At 47.6% G+C, this 18,798-nt stretch overlaps 1 protein-coding gene across 1 annotated transcript in view; it reads right to left on the reverse strand.

Moving 5' to 3' along the window:
• CCDC38 (coiled-coil domain containing 38) overlaps nt 1-18,798 on the reverse strand; it is a 2,358,499-nt gene that overhangs the window by 2,120,778 nt on the left and 218,923 nt on the right. The gene's annotated exons all lie outside the window — the stretch shown is intronic.

Below are 18,798 nucleotides of genomic sequence, written 5' to 3' on the forward strand. Positions count from 1 at the left end.
AAGCCGGATCGGCGGGCGGATCCAGTTCACAGCATGCCTGTCGATTCACGCCGGACGCATTTCATGCTCATTGCACTCTTCAGCGACGCGACAGTCATTTTGGCATAGAGGCCTACTCATTTGAGTCGCCCATTGAAGGGCTCATATTTTTAAGTGGGAGGTGTGGCCTCTATGCCAAAATGACATGGAGAGAGCTCCATATATGGTTCCGCATATATGTTATATGTTCCATATATGGTTCCGTATATATGTTATATGTTTCGGGGTTCCCGCGCATGGGCGGGAATATTCATGTGCTTATGACTATTGATGAGGATCCCCTGGAGGAGAAAGTATGTTCACATGGCCATGAATAGCTTCCTGGTCACAGTGCAGGTGACAGTGGTGTCCCAGGATGTCAAAAGTGTGAAGAGAGATAATGCTCGACTTTTATCAATGAATCAACCCTGTCTTACTACTGTAATGCAACAAGACATAAGTGAAGTTTAAAGTCACATGCCTGCTGTGCACATCCAGACTTAGACCTCTGGGCACTGGGGCAACTTGGGGCCTATTTATGGCCTTACTGTAAGGTGCTGGTCTATGTGCATGAGAGGATGTGGTCTAACGGCTAGAGCAGCCCATCTCAAATCTGGGGAACTGGGCTTGAGTCTCTGCAATGACGCTCAACATCCTGTGATTCTGGGCAAATCACTTAATCTCCCCGTGCCTAACAAAAATGAATGTGTCCTTGTGTAACGCAACTGGTGCTCTTACCTCCAGGTCAGTTTTGCGCTATATAAAAACTCAGAAGAAATAAAATGGTGCATAAGGCAAGGATATCTTTAAGTGTGCCACAAGGATGCTTAATTTGTACTCTATATTGCCTCAGATAAGTATGTATGCATTGTTATACCTCTAGTGAGATAGTGTCAGTGGCATAGCGAAGGGGGAGGGGGGGGCACCCAGAGCCCACCCAGGGCGGCAGAGGTGAGCAAATTGTGTCTGCCAGACCACCTCCCCAGAACAAGTAGTCTGTTGCCCGCCACCCCCGCCCCACTCTTACCTGCACTGGGTGGCAAACTTAGGTTCGGCCCGATTGGCAGTAGGTCTAGCTGCATGGATTTATAACATATAATGTTTTTATATAACAAAAACGAGCATAGTGTATGTCATAATGTTCAGAGAGTTGGAATTGACTGTTATATATTTTTCTATTTGTAGTGAAACCCCTGAAGAAGAGCACATCTGTGCTCGACATGCATTGGGTATTATAAGAGCCACTTCTGAAGATGTTTTATTTGTGTTTTGAGGCGTGCCCAGAAAAAGGCTTGGAGTAGCATATCTGTGGCATGAGAAGCATTTTAAAACACATTGTCTTTCGTGCGATGAAACATCGGATAATAAATGCAATCATGAACATGGAGTACCTTTTTCACCCTCTGAGGCGGAAGCCGGAGGTTCTTCTCCTTTATTCTTTATTTACTCTGACTCAGATACATTTGCAGAGGGCAACGCTCATTTTAATCGCGTCCCGAGTGACGTGTGCATTTTACTCGCGCTTGGTTTTAAAAAAGCGGATTTCATTCAGGATCTTTGTTCCCCACCTCCTCTACCTCCTGGGCCGCTCTCAGCTGAGTGTTGACGCTGAGAGCTGGTCCCGGGGAGGCGAGGGCTGTTTAGCGGCCATCTTGGGTGTAGGCGCGCCCTCGCTCTCTAGTCACTATAAAGGGGGCTCAGGTAGGGATTGCCAAACGATTCCTTTTTCACCCTCTGAGGCGGAAGCCGGAGGTTCTTCTCCTTTATTCTTTATTTACTCTGACTCAGATACATTTGCAGAGGGCAACGCTCATTTTAATCGCGTCCCGAGTGACGCGTGTATTTTACTCGCGCTTGGTTTTTAAAAAGCGGATTTCATTCAGGATCTTTGTTCCCCACCTCCTCTACCTCCTGGGCCGCTCTCAGCTGAGTGTTGACGCTGAGAGCTGGTCCCGGGGAGGCGAGGGCTGTTTAGCGGCCATCTTGGGTGTAGGCGCGCCCTCGCGCTCTAGTCACTATAAAAGAGTACCCTGTGGCTCCGCGCAGCGGACGCGGCAGCGGATGCGCCGGATGCCCGCCGGAGTCACGCCAGAGTCCAGCCCGTCTGCGCCCGTCCGCGCTGAGGACGGGCTGGACGGCTGGGCCCTGGACTCTGATAAAATGTCATCCCCTTCTTGTAGCTATTCTCTTCGCGATATGTTGGCCCTCAAACCGTGTAAAAAACACTGTTCTCATACCTACGAACCTGATGATCTCTCGCTCCCACTCTCCTGTGGCTGCTATCTCCCGCCAGGACCCCCCAACCCTGTTTCTATCTACCCTACCTCTGAACACACTATCACATCTACTTCTAGTACAGTAGAAGTAGAGGGCATCTTGGTCAACGCCCGCTCCCTTATCAAGAACAAGGTTATGTTTAAGGAGATGGTACTGGACAGAACGCCCACCCTAGTGTTTGTGACCGAAACCTGGGCTAAGGACTCCTCCGACCCTGATCTAATAGAGGCTGTCCCGGATGGCTACTGCCTGGCCAGACTTGATAGACAGGGACGAGTTGGAGGGGGGATAGCGATCCTTTACAAAGATCACCTTCAATGCCACACTGTACCCCTGAGTGATTTTCCTGATAGTTTCCAAGCTCTTTATTTTTCTATAAAGGAAGAGCAACGTCCCTTTTTTAACGGTATCTTAATTTACCGTCCCCCCGGCTCGAGAACTCACTTTACGCACCATCTTCTTCAATCTCTTGAACCTCATTTTGGCCAAGATAATCTTTCCATCATGGGTGATTTTAACTACCACCTAGAGCAGCATGACCTCTCTGACACCTCCTGTCTCACTGAGGCCCTTGAATCTTGTGGGCTTACACAACGTGTCACCGGAGCCACTCACCGTGCAGGACACACCCTGGATGGCATCTTTTCTAATGACCCCCGCTTGATTATTAAGGATACGATCCACCTCTCCTGGTCCGACCATCTGGCGGTCCATTTCCTTCTTAATCACCAACGGGTGAACCCCCGTAAATTGGGGAATCATGTTATCGAGACCACTCGAAACTTCAGGAATATCAATAGCAACTCCTTCGTGCCCTGGGCTGCAAGCCTTGCTACCACTGGCCTACATAGCGTACAGACCGCAGTCGCTCACTTCGAACAGGTCACTACCGAGGCCCTGAATCAACTAGCCCCAGAACAATCCCGACGCCGCGCTAGAAAGAGACCGTCCGCCCCCTGGTACTCCGAATCTCTTAGGCAAGAAGTGAGGAGAAAGGAGAGGTTATGGCACGCTAGTTAGGACTTCAAAAACAAGGAAGCTCATCGACTTCTTGTTAAAAAATACAAGGCTGAAATTTTGCAGGCCAAACAAGAATACTTTGTGACCGCGACTTCCTCGCTCTCCTCCCCGAAGGAACTTTTTAAAACTGTAGACTCCCTGGTTAGATTGCAGGTCCCTGACCCTGTCATCCCTTCGCAGGATCTCTGTAATAAGATTGCCTCCTTTTTCCATTCTAAAATACATAACATTCACCTAGCCCTTGAGGAACAAAGAGTCGTCCTTAGTGCATCTATGACTAGCGTAGAGTTGTGTCCGACCATCAATGAACTCTCCCCTTCTTGCACTCTGGACACCTTTCCCCCGCTGGCCTTGCAGGACCTTGAGCTTTTGTTAGCCAAGACTAAGTCTGGTTCACCTTTGGATACCTGCCCACTGAAGGTCATCAAACTGTGTAGGGAGACCCTTTTACCACCGCTGCTAGAGATAACGAATCTAGCTATTAGAGATGGCGTTTTCCCTGCAGAGTGGAAGAAGGCGGTAGTGAAACCCCTTCTGAAAAAGGCCTCTTTGGATCCGGGGGTCCTAAAAAACTTCCGGCCCATCTCCCTGCTCCCTGCTCCTGCTAAGATGCTTGAAACTCATCTTAACAAGCATCTTGCTGCCTTTGTCGAAAGTTCGGGATGCTTAGACTCCTCCCAGCATGGATTCAGGAAAGAATTTAGCACCGAGTCAGCCCTCACCATCGTGCTTGACAAGATCCGCACTTCAGTAGATGAGGGCCAGACCTCTCTCCTGGTCCTGCTAGATCTAACTGCGGCTTTCAACACCCTCTCCCCCTCAGTACTTACATCTCGGCTGAGGGAGGTAGGGGTGAAGAACGCAGCTCTGGATCTCTTGACCTCCTTCCTCACGGGGAGGGAACAAAGAGTCAAGCTTGGGGAGTTTCTATCTCCATCCCATCCTTTGCTATGTGGGGTTCCTCAAGGGTCGGCACTTAGCCCGACCCTCTTTAATATCTATGTTACCCCACTAGCCAAACTTATAAGATCATTTGGGATGGAGGTAGTCTCGTACGCAGACGACACTCAAATCCTCGTCTCTCTTCCCCGTTCAGATGACCTAATCGCCTCCAAGTTTAGATCTTGCATGGAGGCGGTCGGTCAATGGATGATCCGGAACTCCCTGAAACTGAATGGGGAGAAGACAGAGGTGATGGTGTTTGGGGGAAAAGAAAACATCTGGTCAGCCAATTGGTGGCCTGACTCCCTTGGAACTTGCCCATCCCCCACATCCTCTGCTAAAAATCTCGGGGTGTTAATAGATCCCGCCCTCGACTTAGGCAATCAGGTGAGCAGAACTGTTTCCACCTGTTGGGGCCTGATCCACACTCTGCGTAGGGTCAGGAAATATCTCTCTCTCCAGGCAAGAAAACAAATAGCTGTGGCTCTCATCGGCTCGCGTTTGGACTATTGTAATGCGCTGTATGCTGGACTTAATAAAGGTCAGCTGCAGCGCTTACAGGTAGTCCAAAACGCCATAGCTAGATTTGTCCTGGATTTACCCAGACGCTCTACGTCCACTGCAGCCAGGAAAACACTGCACTGGCTGCCGATGGAACATCGAATTCGCTTCAAGGTCCTTTGTATGACCTATAGAGCCATCGCTAAAAAGAGTGACACTGGAATAGGATCCATCATCTCCCTCCATGTCCCCCGAAGGAACTTGCGCTCCTCTGGTAAACTACTTCTGACAGCCCCCCGTGTACGAAGAGCCAAGTGGGGAGGCAGAGCCTTCTCCACCCTTGCCCCTAAATGGTGGAACGAACTCCCTTTGGACTTGAGATCTCTCCCATCCCATCAGAACTTCCGCACTGCCTTAAAAACCCTTCTCTTCAAGCAAGCCTATGTCTAAGGTCCTAAGTTTTCTTGATCTTCCTCTGATCTTTGTTAGGCGCCTTGACACCTGCGGGTTATTGTTCTGCGCATTATAAATTATTTTTCAATTCAATTTCAATTCAATTTAAAAATTATTATTGAATTATCACAAATGCTCTGCGCCCGTGTAAGGAATGCAAACCCGTTCCTATTTTGCAAGTTGTCAGTTCAAATGTGAACTAGGGCAGATCACGTGCTCGGGCTGCACGCTCAGTAGTTGAAAATTGATCATGAACTTAGAAGACAAAAACAACTAAAGGTGTGCACAGTAATTCTTTTTGATGGAAACCATGTTTGGACTCTGCCCTTAATTCTTGCTGCACCCAGTAAAGCATTTGGAAATATATCAAAAACAACGGACATGAATACGCACGCGAGACGTACATCTTAGCATTAGAAAGAACGTGTTCGTCAATCCATGACTTTATTTGTAACTCACAAACTAATACATAATGCGTTTACAACAAATGTATTGATATTGCTAAAAATGGTAGTGCATTACATATAATCGACATCAGCCTGCATTTCTGTATTTTATGATTTTTGAAGCAGCGTCTTAAATAAGATCTAAAGGGAGGGCGGTGTATTTTGATAATGTTCTGGGGCGTCATTGGGTGGGTACAACAGCTGTGATTATTGGATTTGGATTCGGGCCGTATGGCTGAGAAAGGTTGGATACATTGCAGTTTGGGATGCGTAGTTAGTAGAGAGGGAGATAAACTACCAGAGTCTCATGAGTGGCTAGTGAGGAGAGGAGGAGTTACGGCATATAATTGAAAAGGTTTGTAAGACCAGAGAGGCAGTTGCCGTTCAAAAGTAAAGACCAGGAGGATATATTCGAAGGTACTGGACTGTTCCTGAGTGTGACTAGAGGGAAGATTAGTTGGCGTGACCAAAGGTGTGGATTTGACACCCAAGGGCATCCATTTTGTTGGATGGATTGGCCTCACACACCCCGAAGGATGTCATGCTTCATCATCGGCGGTTGCTCCTCGTCGGGGAGGCGGTGCAATCCCCGACGGGCTCACCTCAAAGAGGGGCTCTTTGGCGGAGATCTTTTTCCAACTGCCTTATGGTGAGGTGCGGGTGTGTGGGCAGGGTGGTGTGTGGTGGTGAAAAAGGGATATTAAAATGTAGCTAAGGGTACCTAGAACGAACTTTATTCAGGGGGTCCCTCGCTGCAGTTAAAAACAGGGGGCTAGCTCACTAGGAGACAACGAGTAAATTCAGGTGAACCTAGATGAGGCTAGTAGTGTACAACGGTCGACATGTTTCTCGCGGTGGGCTGTAGTAACCCGCGATTCATCAGGACCTAAAAAAGGTGATTAAACCACATGCTGGTGTCATGTGTGGGTTTGTGTTTGTATTACCTCTGTGTTGGTTGTCCTATGCCTAAGTATAGAAGAGAGATAAAACAACAATAGTTAAAACAATATGCGTCATTTATACAATATGGTCACGCCAATGGGAAAGAAAAGTGAGCAAGCGTGGCATGCTATAGGTGTACTTGTGTTCAAAGTCACAATCGATGCATGCCTTAGTGGTTAAGTATGCCACCTATCTATAGTATGGCGTTCTCAACAAACACAAAGTGAGTGAAGTGGGTATTTCTGTGAAGTTTGAGGAAGTGGATTTAAAACAAGGGATTTGTAATGAGTCACATGCAGTAGCTAACCAGGCTCTATTGTGTAGCTGGGTTCATACCCATGATGATTATAACCTTAGCAAATGCACTGCCCCTACTACTTTAATGGATTCAAAGTTCAACAGACATTCCCTTTATCTACTCACCTAATAGTTAAGAACTAACTGCCACATGAGGGGTCGGCGGGGTGAGGCATCAGGGATGAGTCAAATAGTCAAGACTGGGTTTTTGGATTTAAAACAAAACAGAACAAAACAGCCAGGAGAGCGTTAGTTAACTAGCTAGCAGTGTATACTACTGCCAGTGGTTCCCATTATCAGCGAAGCCTTTCGTCACCTATGAGCACTCACCTCCAGTCTCCTGCGCCCCAGCTGCTTGACCTACCCTTCACCGCCGAGCTCGAGTAGATGTGGGAGCTCGGCGGGAAGGGTTATTTACATTAATTGCAGCGAATCACTACGGAGCGAGTGTCCCCGCCCATAAACGGGTCACGTGATAAATGCCGTTCGGGGGGCGGCCATTTTAAGCTAGTCAATCGAATGGCTTGAGGGGGACTGGAATGTGTGTCCGCGCTTCTTGTAAGTGTTCGCATTGACCACCGAGGGCCCCTTATTACTGGTGTTTGGAGCGTGTGTGGTATTGAACGTGAGCAGGTGAAACAGAATTCCTGATGAACCAAAAGATTGCTAAGCTACAAAAAGACATCAAGAAATTCTCTAAAGAAAAGGTCTACCCGTACTTGAAGGATGACTATGTGCCCCCAGGGACCAACCAGAACACAGACTATAACTCGGACTCCAGTAATAACTCCTCCAGAAGGGGCTCTAACAGCGGCTCCGATAGTAGTGGAGAAAATGGGACAGCACAAATGCCGCCGAGACCTAGGAAAGGAAGGGGCCGAGGACAACAAAACTACCCAAACTATCCTAACCAAGGACCCCTCACCGGGCCCCCTCCCTTTTGGCAGTATCCCCAGTTCCACCAGTTCCAACCCCCGTTTGCCCCCCAGTATCCCCCGTTCTACCCCCCTCAAAACCTTGCAAACCCTCCTTTTTTAGGCAGAGGTTGGGGCAGAGGGCGAGGGCGAAAAAGAGGGAACGCTCTAGAAAAGAGGGTGCAATGGGAGGAACCACGCCCACAAGGGATGGACACGAGGAGCACGAACCGATCGGGTCCACAGTAAGCCTCGTGGTCAACCTCTCTGACCGGCTCCTCTCACAAAAAGAAGTGGAGGTACTTCAAAAGGGTCTAGGATTTGTACCGACACCTAAGATTGACTATTTCCAAGAGACTAGGGAATTGAAGTCATTCTTCAGGAAAGTCAGGCTAAAAGCCTTTTTTGAAGGTAAACCTAGTGAACAGTCAGGTGACTCTGGACTACACAATCCATCGACGTTCACACCACATAATGGAATGGTCCCCCCGGAAGTACTCACATTCGAACAAGCGGTGTTGAAAGACATTTCTAAACTGAACAGACATGCATCACACTGCAATGTCTCCAGGGAGGAGATGACAGTATTAAGATCACTGGCTGACGATCCTCTGATCACTATAAAACAAGCGGACAAAGGTGGCGCTACTGTTCTCATGAACACCAAGGACTATGAGACAGAATGCAATAGGCAATTGGGCAACCAAAAGTACTATACCCCCATCCCTAATGATCCAACCCAGCGCTTACTAACTACCATCACGAGTCTAGTCACAAGCGCAGAATGTGACCAATGGATTACGAGTAAGGAGGCAGATTTTCTCATCAAAAAGGACCCGAGGGTCCCCTATTTTTATATCTTGCCAAAGATCCATAAAGCAACCAGACCTGTACCGGGGAGACCTATCGTCTCAGGGATAGACTCAGTCCTGGAGCCCCTCTCACAATTTTGTGATTACTTTCTGCAACCCCTGGTCAAAAACATCCCCTCCTACATCCAGGACACCACAGACGTGTTACGCATCCTGGACAATGTCCAGCACGCTGAGGATGTAGACCTGCTGATTACCTTGGACGTGGAGGCCCTCTACACAAACATTCCTCAGAGGGCCACACTGGAGGTTATTGAGGAGAGACTCAGTCAGGAGAACTGGACGTCAGATACTCCGCAATCCTTTGTCTTGGAATGCGCCACCCTAGCGCTTACAGAAAACTTTTTCGAATTTAAGGGCAAATTCTACCATCAGACCCAAGGGACCTCTATGGGCAGTACCTTTGCCCCCTCGGTGGCCTGTCTCTACATGGCCAAGTTTGAAAAAACATACATAGACCATGAATCCAACCCTTTCCGCAGTAACATTAAAATGTGGAAACGTTTTATTGACGATATCCTGATCCTGTGGAAAGGGCCGGCATCTTCCCAGGAAGCATTTTTTGAGTGGATCAATGCTTTGAATCCGCATTTGAAATTCACCATGACCTCATCACCAAAGGAGATCGCCTTCCTGGATCTCACAATCAGACTAGACGAGGGGTCAATAAGCACTACCATGTATCGGAAGCCAACTGACCGTAACAGCCTCTTGCACTATAAAAGTCACCATCCAAAGGCCTTGCGCTCTAATCTGCCATTCGGGCAATTCTTGCGGATAAGGCGCAACTGCAGCGATGTGCGTGACTATAAAAAGGAATCTGCAATCTTGTCCAGGAACCTTCTTGACAGGGGCTACCCCAAAAGCGATGTTCTGAGAGCCAAGAAACGGGCACGGAACAACAATCGCGAGGCACTGCTAGAGCACCGGGAAAAGGCCCCCACAGAGAACCAACCCATCACATGTGTGACAACATTCACCCCTAGGTCTAACCAAGTCAGGAAGACTATTAAACATCACTGGGGTATACTGAGCACGGGTGAGCTGACCATGGAAGACCCTAGGTTTGCCTTCAAGAGGTCACAAAACATAAAAGATATTCTCATCAGTACCCGACCTAAGAAGGCAATCAAAGAAACCCAACAGACACTGTGGCAGCTTCCCCCTGTTACGGGCCACTATCCCTGCGGTATGTGTGGTGTCTGCCGGTACACTCGGGCAGCTAAAACTATACAGCTCTCTGAGACCTTTACATGGGAGCTGAGGCACCATACTAATTGCAACACTTCACACTGCGTTTACCTTCTCACGTGTCCTTGCGGTTTGCAATATGTCGGAATGACAACCCGCCCCATCAAAACTAGGATTATTGAACATCGGAGTAACTTCCGCTGCAAAAAGACACACACGAAGATGTGTAAACATTATGTAGACCAAGGCCATGATGAGGACTCCGTGAAGTGGGTAGTAATTGAATCTAGCCCTAATTGCCCAAAGAATGTCCTCTTCAGGAAGGAACAGAGATGGGTCCACCGCCTATCCTCTGACAGATTGGGACTCAATGAAGATATTCCATGGCAATCGCTATGAGCCATTACAACCTGAATCTGATACACTGTTGCAAACAATCCCAGGCAGCCCTACATCCAGCTTTGGGATGCTATCTGTAAGAACCAATGGGCACATATGGCACAGTGCAATTGCAATAACAGCACTCTAATAAGGGCTCCCACCGCCAACTACACCATCCACATTACGAACCAAATATATGCCATAGCATCATAGGTGCCTGATACCTGGCTGACACACTTTATTATTGATGCCTTCACATTAAATCCAGATAATAGGTTAGTTCCACCAGTCTAAGATGTCCGCCCCGCTAAACCACGTTATACAGGTGATCCATCCAGGGGCTCGTGTGCTGTGACACCACTCATCATGGCCGCCTTAACATCTCTAGTAGCGCGATTCCTCCGCTACATATTGCCAAATAAACCACTCTGTTTCACCTGCTCACGTTCAATACCACACACGCTCCAAACACCAGTAATAAGGGGCCCTCGGTGGTCAATGCGAACACTTACAAGAAGCGCGGACACACATTCCAGTCCCCCTCAAGCCATTCGATTGACTAGCTTAAAATGGCCGCCCCCCGAACGGCATTTATCACGTGACCCGTTTATGGGCGGGGACACTCGCTCCGTAGTGATTCGCTGCAATTAATGTAAATAACCCTTCCCGCCGAGCTCCCACATCTACTCGAGCTCGGCGGTGAAGGGTAGGTCAAGCAGCTGGGGCGCAGGAGACTGGAGGTGAGTGCTCATAGGTGACGAAAGGCTTCGCTGATAATGGGAACCACTGGCAGTAGTATACACTGCTAGCTAGTTAACTAACGCTCTCCTGGCTGTTTTGTTCTGTTTTGTTTTAAATCCAAAAACCCAGTCTTGACTATTTGACTCATCCCTGATGCCTCACCCCGCCGACCCCTCATGTGGCAGTTAGTTCTTAACTATTAGGTGAGTAGATAAAGGGAATGTCTGTTGAACTTTGAATCCATTAAAGTAGTAGGGGCAGTGCATTTGCTAAGGTTATAATCATCATGGGTATGAACCCAGCTACACAATAGAGCCTGGTTAGCTACTGCATGTGACTCATTACAAATCCCTTGTTTTAAATCCACTTCCTCAAACTTCACAGAAATACCCACTTCACTCACTTTGTGTTTGTTGAGAACGCCATACTATAGATAGGTGGCATACTTAACCACTAAGGCATGCATCGATTGTGACTTTGAACACAAGTACACCTATAGCATGCCACGCTTGCTCACTTTTCTTTCCCATTGGCGTGACCATATTGTATAAATGACGCATATTGTTTTAACTATTGTTGTTTTATCTCTCTTCTATACTTAGGCATAGGACAACCAACACAGAGGTAATACAAACACAAACCCACACATGACACCAGCATGTGGTTTAATCACCTTTTTTAGGTCCTGATGAATCGCGGGTTACTACAGCCCACCGCGAGAAACATGTCGACCGTTGTACACTACTAGCCTCATCTAGGTTCACCTGAATTTACTCGTTGTCTCCTAGTGAGCTAGCCCCCTGTTTTTAACTGCAGCGAGGGACCCCCTGAATAAAGTTCGTTCTAGGTACCCTTAGCTACATTTTAATATCCCTTTTTCACCACCACACACCACCCTGCCCACACACCCGCACCTCACCATAAGGCAGTTGGAAAAAGATCTCCGCCAAAGAGCCCCTCTTTGAGGTGAGCCCGTCGGGGATTGCACCGCCTCCCCGACGAGGAGCAACCGCCGATGATGAAGCATGACATCCTTCGGGGTGTGTGAGGCCAATCCATCCAACAAAATGGATGCCCTTGGGTGTCAAATCCACACCTTTGGTCACGCCAACTAATCTTCCCTCTAGTCACACTCAGGAACAGTCCAGTACCCCCCTTGTTGCAACCATTGCTACGGGCACACACTGAGACTGGACCTTCCACTCCCTTGAGTGGTAATTGGTGCCCTTTTGATCTCGCGATCTAACTTCTCCCCTCTATTTCAAACACTCTAGCACGGTTCACACCGTGGGAGCTACCTCAAGGTGGGTTAGATTTTTCAGATCCCCCGAATCTACTGACCCCATACCTAATTGGTGGGTCACACGAGGTCCATAGCCAACCTTGGCTTTTTGGAACCCCCCCTTTCCCCCAAAAAAAACCCCCCCCTACCTTCTGTGAAGGACTCTACCGCCGAGACCAGTCACCCTTGACTTTTTCCACTATGGAAGGTCAAGGTCTGAGTTTTGGTGAGGAGGAAGCAGCAGCTATCATGAGGATACCATCTCTGTTCGGTATCGACACTGAAGCAGCCACGGGGAGTAACACCACAGAGTGGCAATCCCTGTCAGACCTTAAGCGGGAATGGATAAGGATAACCATCCATGGCACGATGATGGCCCAATACTTTAAAGCCAAGATAGCACCCAATGGGCTGATCGTCAGGAACTTCCCAAGGATATTCTGGGAGGACGGTCAATTCAAGGTGGAGTGGTCCCAGGTGGCATGGAAGTGCACACACGACCTCCTCATACTGATAGTCAATACAGCTAAACGCCTAGCAGACGCACTTCTTGTGAGAATACAAGCAGCTGAAGCGGCGTTGAAATCAGCGGTACAAAACCCTGGCTTTAAGACAAAACTAGCGGAAATTAATAAGGAGATGGCAGAACATAAAGAATTCCTGATGAACCAAAAGATTGCTAAGCTACAAAAAGACATCAAGAAATTCTCTAAAGAAAAGGTCTACCCGTACTTGAAGGATGACTATGTGCCCCCAGGGACCAACCAGAACACAGACTATAACTCGGACTCCAGTAATAACTCCTCCAGAAGGGGCTCTAACAGCGGCTCCGATAGTAGTGGAGAAAATGGGACAGCACAAATGCCGCCGAGACCTAGGAAAGGAAGGGGCCGAGGACAACAAAACTACCCAAACTATCCTAACCAAGGACCCCTCACCGGGCCCCCTCCCTTTTGGCAGTATCCCCAGTTCCACCAGTTCCAACCCCCGTTTGCCCCCCAGTATCCCCCGTTCTACCCCCCTCAAAACCTTGCAAACCCTCCTTTTTTAGGCAGAGGTTGGGGCAGAGGGCGAGGGCGAAAAAGAGGGAACGCTCTAGAAAAGAGGGTGCAATGGGAGGAACCACGCCCACAAGGGATGGACACGAGGAGCACGAACCGATCGGGTCCACAGTAAGCCTCGTGGTCAACCTCTCTGACCGGCTCCTCTCACAAAAAGAAGTGGAGGTACTTCAAAAGGGTCTAGGATTTGTACCGACACCTAAGATTGACTATTTCCAAGAGACTAGGGAATTGAAGTCATTCTTCAGGAAAGTCAGGCTAAAAGCCTTTTTTGAAGGTAAACCTAGTGAACAGTCAGGTGACTCTGGACTACACAATCCATCGACGTTCACACCACATAATGGAATGGTCCCCCCGGAAGTACTCACATTCGAACAAGCGGTGTTGAAAGACATTTCTAAACTGAACAGACATGCATCACACTGCAATGTCTCCAGGGAGGAGATGACAGTATTAAGATCACTGGCTGACGATCCTCTGATCACTATAAAACAAGCGGACAAAGGTGGCGCTACTGTTCTCATGAACACCAAGGACTATGAGACAGAATGCAATAGGCAATTGGGCAACCAAAAGTACTATACCCCCATCCCTAATGATCCAACCCAGCGCTTACTAACTACCATCACGAGTCTAGTCACAAGCGCAGAATGTGACCAATGGATTACGAGTAAGGAGGCAGATTTTCTCATCAAAAAGGACCCGAGGGTCCCCTATTTTTATATCTTGCCAAAGATCCATAAAGCAACCAGACCTGTACCGGGGAGACCTATCGTCTCAGGGATAGACTCAGTCCTGGAGCCCCTCTCACAATTTTGTGATTACTTTCTGCAACCCCTGGTCAAAAACATCCCCTCCTACATCCAGGACACCACAGACGTGTTACGCATCCTGGACAATGTCCAGCACGCTGAGGATGTAGACCTGCTGATTACCTTGGACGTGGAGGCCCTCTACACAAACATTCCTCAGAGGGCCACACTGGAGGTTATTGAGGAGAGACTCAGTCAGGAGAACTGGACGTCAGATACTCCGCAATCCTTTGTCTTGGAATGCGCCACCCTAGCGCTTACAGAAAACTTTTTCGAATTTAAGGGCAAATTCTACCATCAGACCCAAGGGACCTCTATGGGCAGTACCTTTGCCCCCTCGGTGGCCTGTCTCTACATGGCCAAGTTTGAAAAAACATACATAGACCATGAATCCAACCCTTTCCGCAGTAACATTAAAATGTGGAAACGTTTTATTGACGATATCCTGATCCTGTGGAAAGGGCCGGCATCTTCCCAGGAAGCATTTTTTGAGTGGATCAATGCTTTGAATCCGCATTTGAAATTCACCATGACCTCATCACCAAAGGAGATCGCCTTCCTGGATCTCACAATCAGACTAGACGAGGGGTCAATAAGCACTACCATGTATCGGAAGCCAACTGACCGTAACAGCCTCTTGCACTATAAAAGTCACCATCCAAAGGCCTTGCGCTCTAATCTGCCATTCGGGCAATTCTTGCGGATAAGGCGCAACTGCAGCGATGTGCGTGACTATAAAAAGGAATCTGCAATCTTGTCCAGGAACCTTCTTGACAGGGGCTACCCCAAAAGCGATGTTCTGAGAGCCAAGAAACGGGCACGGAACAACAATCGCGAGGCACTGCTAGAGCACCGGGAAAAGGCCCCCACAGAGAACCAACCCATCACATGTGTGACAACATTCACCCCTAGGTCTAACCAAGTCAGGAAGACTATTAAACATCACTGGGGTATACTGAGCACGGGTGAGCTGACCATGGAAGACCCTAGGTTTGCCTTCAAGAGGTCACAAAACATAAAAGATATTCTCATCAGTACCCGACCTAAGAAGGCAATCAAAGAAACCCAACAGACACTGTGGCAGCTTCCCCCTGTTACGGGCCACTATCCCTGCGGTATGTGTGGTGTCTGCCGGTACACTCGGGCAGCTAAAACTATACAGCTCTCTGAGACCTTTACATGGGAGCTGAGGCACCATACTAATTGCAACACTTCACACTGCGTTTACCTTCTCACGTGTCCTTGCGGTTTGCAATATGTCGGAATGACAACCCGCCCCATCAAAACTAGGATTATTGAACATCGGAGTAACTTCCGCTGCAAAAAGACACACACGAAGATGTGTAAACATTATGTAGACCAAGGCCATGATGAGGACTCCGTGAAGTGGGTAGTAATTGAATCTAGCCCTAATTGCCCAAAGAATGTCCTCTTCAGGAAGGAACAGAGATGGGTCCACCGCCTATCCTCTGACAGATTGGGACTCAATGAAGATATTCCATGGCAATCGCTATGAGCCATTACAACCTGAATCTGATACACTGTTGCAAACAATCCCAGGCAGCCCTACATCCAGCTTTGGGATGCTATCTGTAAGAACCAATGGGCACATATGGCACAGTGCAATTGCAATAACAGCACTCTAATAAGGGCTCCCACCGCCAACTACACCATCCACATTACGAACCAAATATATGCCATAGCATCATAGGTGCCTGATACCTGGCTGACACACTTTATTATTGATGCCTTCACATTAAATCCAGATAATAGGTTAGTTCCACCAGTCTAAGATGTCCGCCCCGCTAAACCACGTTATACAGGTGATTCATCCAGGGGCTCGTGTGCTGTGACACCACTCATCATGGCCGCCTTAACATCTCTAGTAGCGCGATTCCTCCGCTACATATTGCCAAATAAACCACTCTGTTTCACCTGCTCACGTTCAATACCACACACGCTCCAAACACCAGTAATAAGGGGCCCTCGGTGGTCAATGCGAACACTTACAAGAAGCGCGGACACACATTCCAGTCCCCCTCAAGCCATTCGATTGACTAGCTTAAAATGGCCGCCCCCCGAACGGCATTTATCACGTGACCCGTTTATGGGCGGGGACACTCGCTCCGTAGTGATTCGCTGCAATTAATGTAAATAACCCTTCCCGCCGAGCTCCCACATCTACTCGAGCTCGGCGGTGAAGGGTAGGTCAAGCAGCTGGGGCGCAGGAGACTGGAGGTGAGTGCTCATAGGTGACGAAAGGCTTCGCTGATAATGGGAACCACTGGCAGTAGTATACACTGCTAGCTAGTTAACTAACGCTCTCCTGGCTGTTTTGTTCTGTTTTGTTTTAAATCCAAAAACCCAGTCTTGACTATTTGACTCATCCCTGATGCCTCACCCCGCCGACCCCTCATGTGGCAGTTAGTTCTTAACTATTAGGTGAGTAGATAAAGGGAATGTCTGTTGAACTTTGAATCCATTAAAGTAGTAGGGGCAGTGCATTTGCTAAGGTTATAATCATCATGGGTATGAACCCAGCTACACAATAGAGCCTGGTTAGCTACTGCATGTGACTCATTACAAATCCCTTGTTTTAAATCCACTTCCTCAAACTTCACAGAAATACCCACTTCACTCACTTTGTGTTTGTTGAGAACGCCATACTATAGATAGGTGGCATACTTAACCACTAAGGCATGCATCGATTGTGACTTTGAACACAAGTACACCTATAGCATGCCACGCTTGCTCACTTTTCTTTCCCATTGGCGTGACCATATTGTATAAATGACGCATATTGTTTTAACTATTGTTGTTTTATCTCTCTTCTATACTTAGGCATAGGACAACCAACACAGAGGTAATACAAACACAAACCCACACATGACACCAGCATGTGGTTTAATCACCTTTTTTAGGTCCTGATGAATCGCGGGTTACTACAGCCCACCGCGAGAAACATGTCGACCGTTGTACACTACTAGCCTCATCTAGGTTCACCTGAATTTACTCGTTGTCTCCTAGTGAGCTAGCCCCCTGTTTTTAACTGCAGCGAGGGACCCCCTGAATAAAGTTCGTTCTAGGTACCCTTAGCTACATTTTAATATCCCTTTTTCACCACCACACACCACCCTGCCCACACACCCGCACCTCACCATAAGGCAGTTGGAAAAAGATCTCCGCCAAAGAGCCCCTCTTTGAGGTGAGCCCGTCGGGGATTGCACCGCCTCCCCGACGAGGAGCAACCGCCGATGATGAAGCATGACATCCTTCGGGGTGTGTGAGGCCAATCCATCCAACAAAATGGATGCCCTTGGGTGTCAAATCCACACCTTTGGTCACGCCAACTAATCTTCCCTCTAGTCACACTCAGGAACAGTCCAGTACCCCCCTTGTTGCAACCATTGCTACGGGCACACACTGAGACTGGACCTTCCACTCCCTTGAGTGTTAATTGGTGCCCTTTTGATCTCGCGATCTAACTTCTCCCCTCTATTTCAAACACGATATATTCGAAGGGACATGAAGGTATGTGAACAGGCTGCTCCCTGGAATTTGGTTGTTTAGTTCAACAGTTTGGGTTGACATCCCCTAGGGTTTAAGTAACAGCACAGAATAGTTAAGTAGGTAATGGCAATAATTTAGATCAAGGGACCCCCAGTACACTGTTTGGTTAACTGAGTGTTACCATGCTAGAGGGAAAACGCTGTTTTAAGGCTGGCTACAATTCACTGCATGGATTTATATCATGTAATGTTTTTATATAACAAAAACGAGCATAGTGTATGTCATAATGTTTAGACAGTTGGAATTGACTGTTATATATTTTTCTATTTGTAGTGAAACCCCTGAAGAAGAGCACATCTGTGCTCGAAATGCATTGGGTATTTTAAGAGCCACTTCTAAAGATGTTTTATTTGTGCTTTGAGGCGTGCCCAGAAAAAAGCTTGGAGTAGAATATCTGTGGCATGAGAAGCATTTTAAAACACATTGTCTTTCGTGCGATGAAACATCGGATAATAAATGAAATTATGAACAAGATTTTGGAGTACATTGAGTATCTGTTTAATCATTTGAACATTATTATTGAATTATCACAAACGCTGTGCGCCCGTGTAAGAAATGCAAACCTGTTCCTATTTTGCAAGTAGGTATAGCTACGCCACTAGGTAGTGTTGATGAACATCTAAAAAGATTAAGGAGATGGGGAAAGAGGCTATTTTTAGCACTACATGTAAGCCTTACATGCATGTTGCCTCCTTGTCAATGGCTCCTGGCCCCCTTACTTTTTTCAGGTATGTATTTAAGGAAATGTGCTTTTGGAGAAGCTGTATAAGGAATTTATTTTGTGTTCTGTGTACAGCATCTCAAAGCGCTCTGATATGTGTAGGTGTGCGTATTTGCTTTTTTGCTCGTGTGCACAGGTTGTGTGTAAGTCAATTTTTAATTGTTGACAGATGTGACATGTTTCAAGTGGTGGTCTCGAACTGCAGGTTTTTAAATGTTTACATTTCTTCACCATTAATTGTATGGAATCTGTCATGGTGCCAAGTGTGGTGTATGCACTCTTGTTTCAAGAACCTTGCTTACTGGTTGAAATATTTCTTGCTATTGCCTGCCTGTGTTGGTTTCTGTATGATTCCAA

Source organism: Lissotriton vulgaris, chromosome 1_1 (assembly GCF_964263255.1).
Source record: "Lissotriton vulgaris chromosome 1_1, aLisVul1.2, whole genome shotgun sequence".
Taxonomy (NCBI): Eukaryota; Metazoa; Chordata; class Amphibia; order Caudata; family Salamandridae; genus Lissotriton; species Lissotriton vulgaris.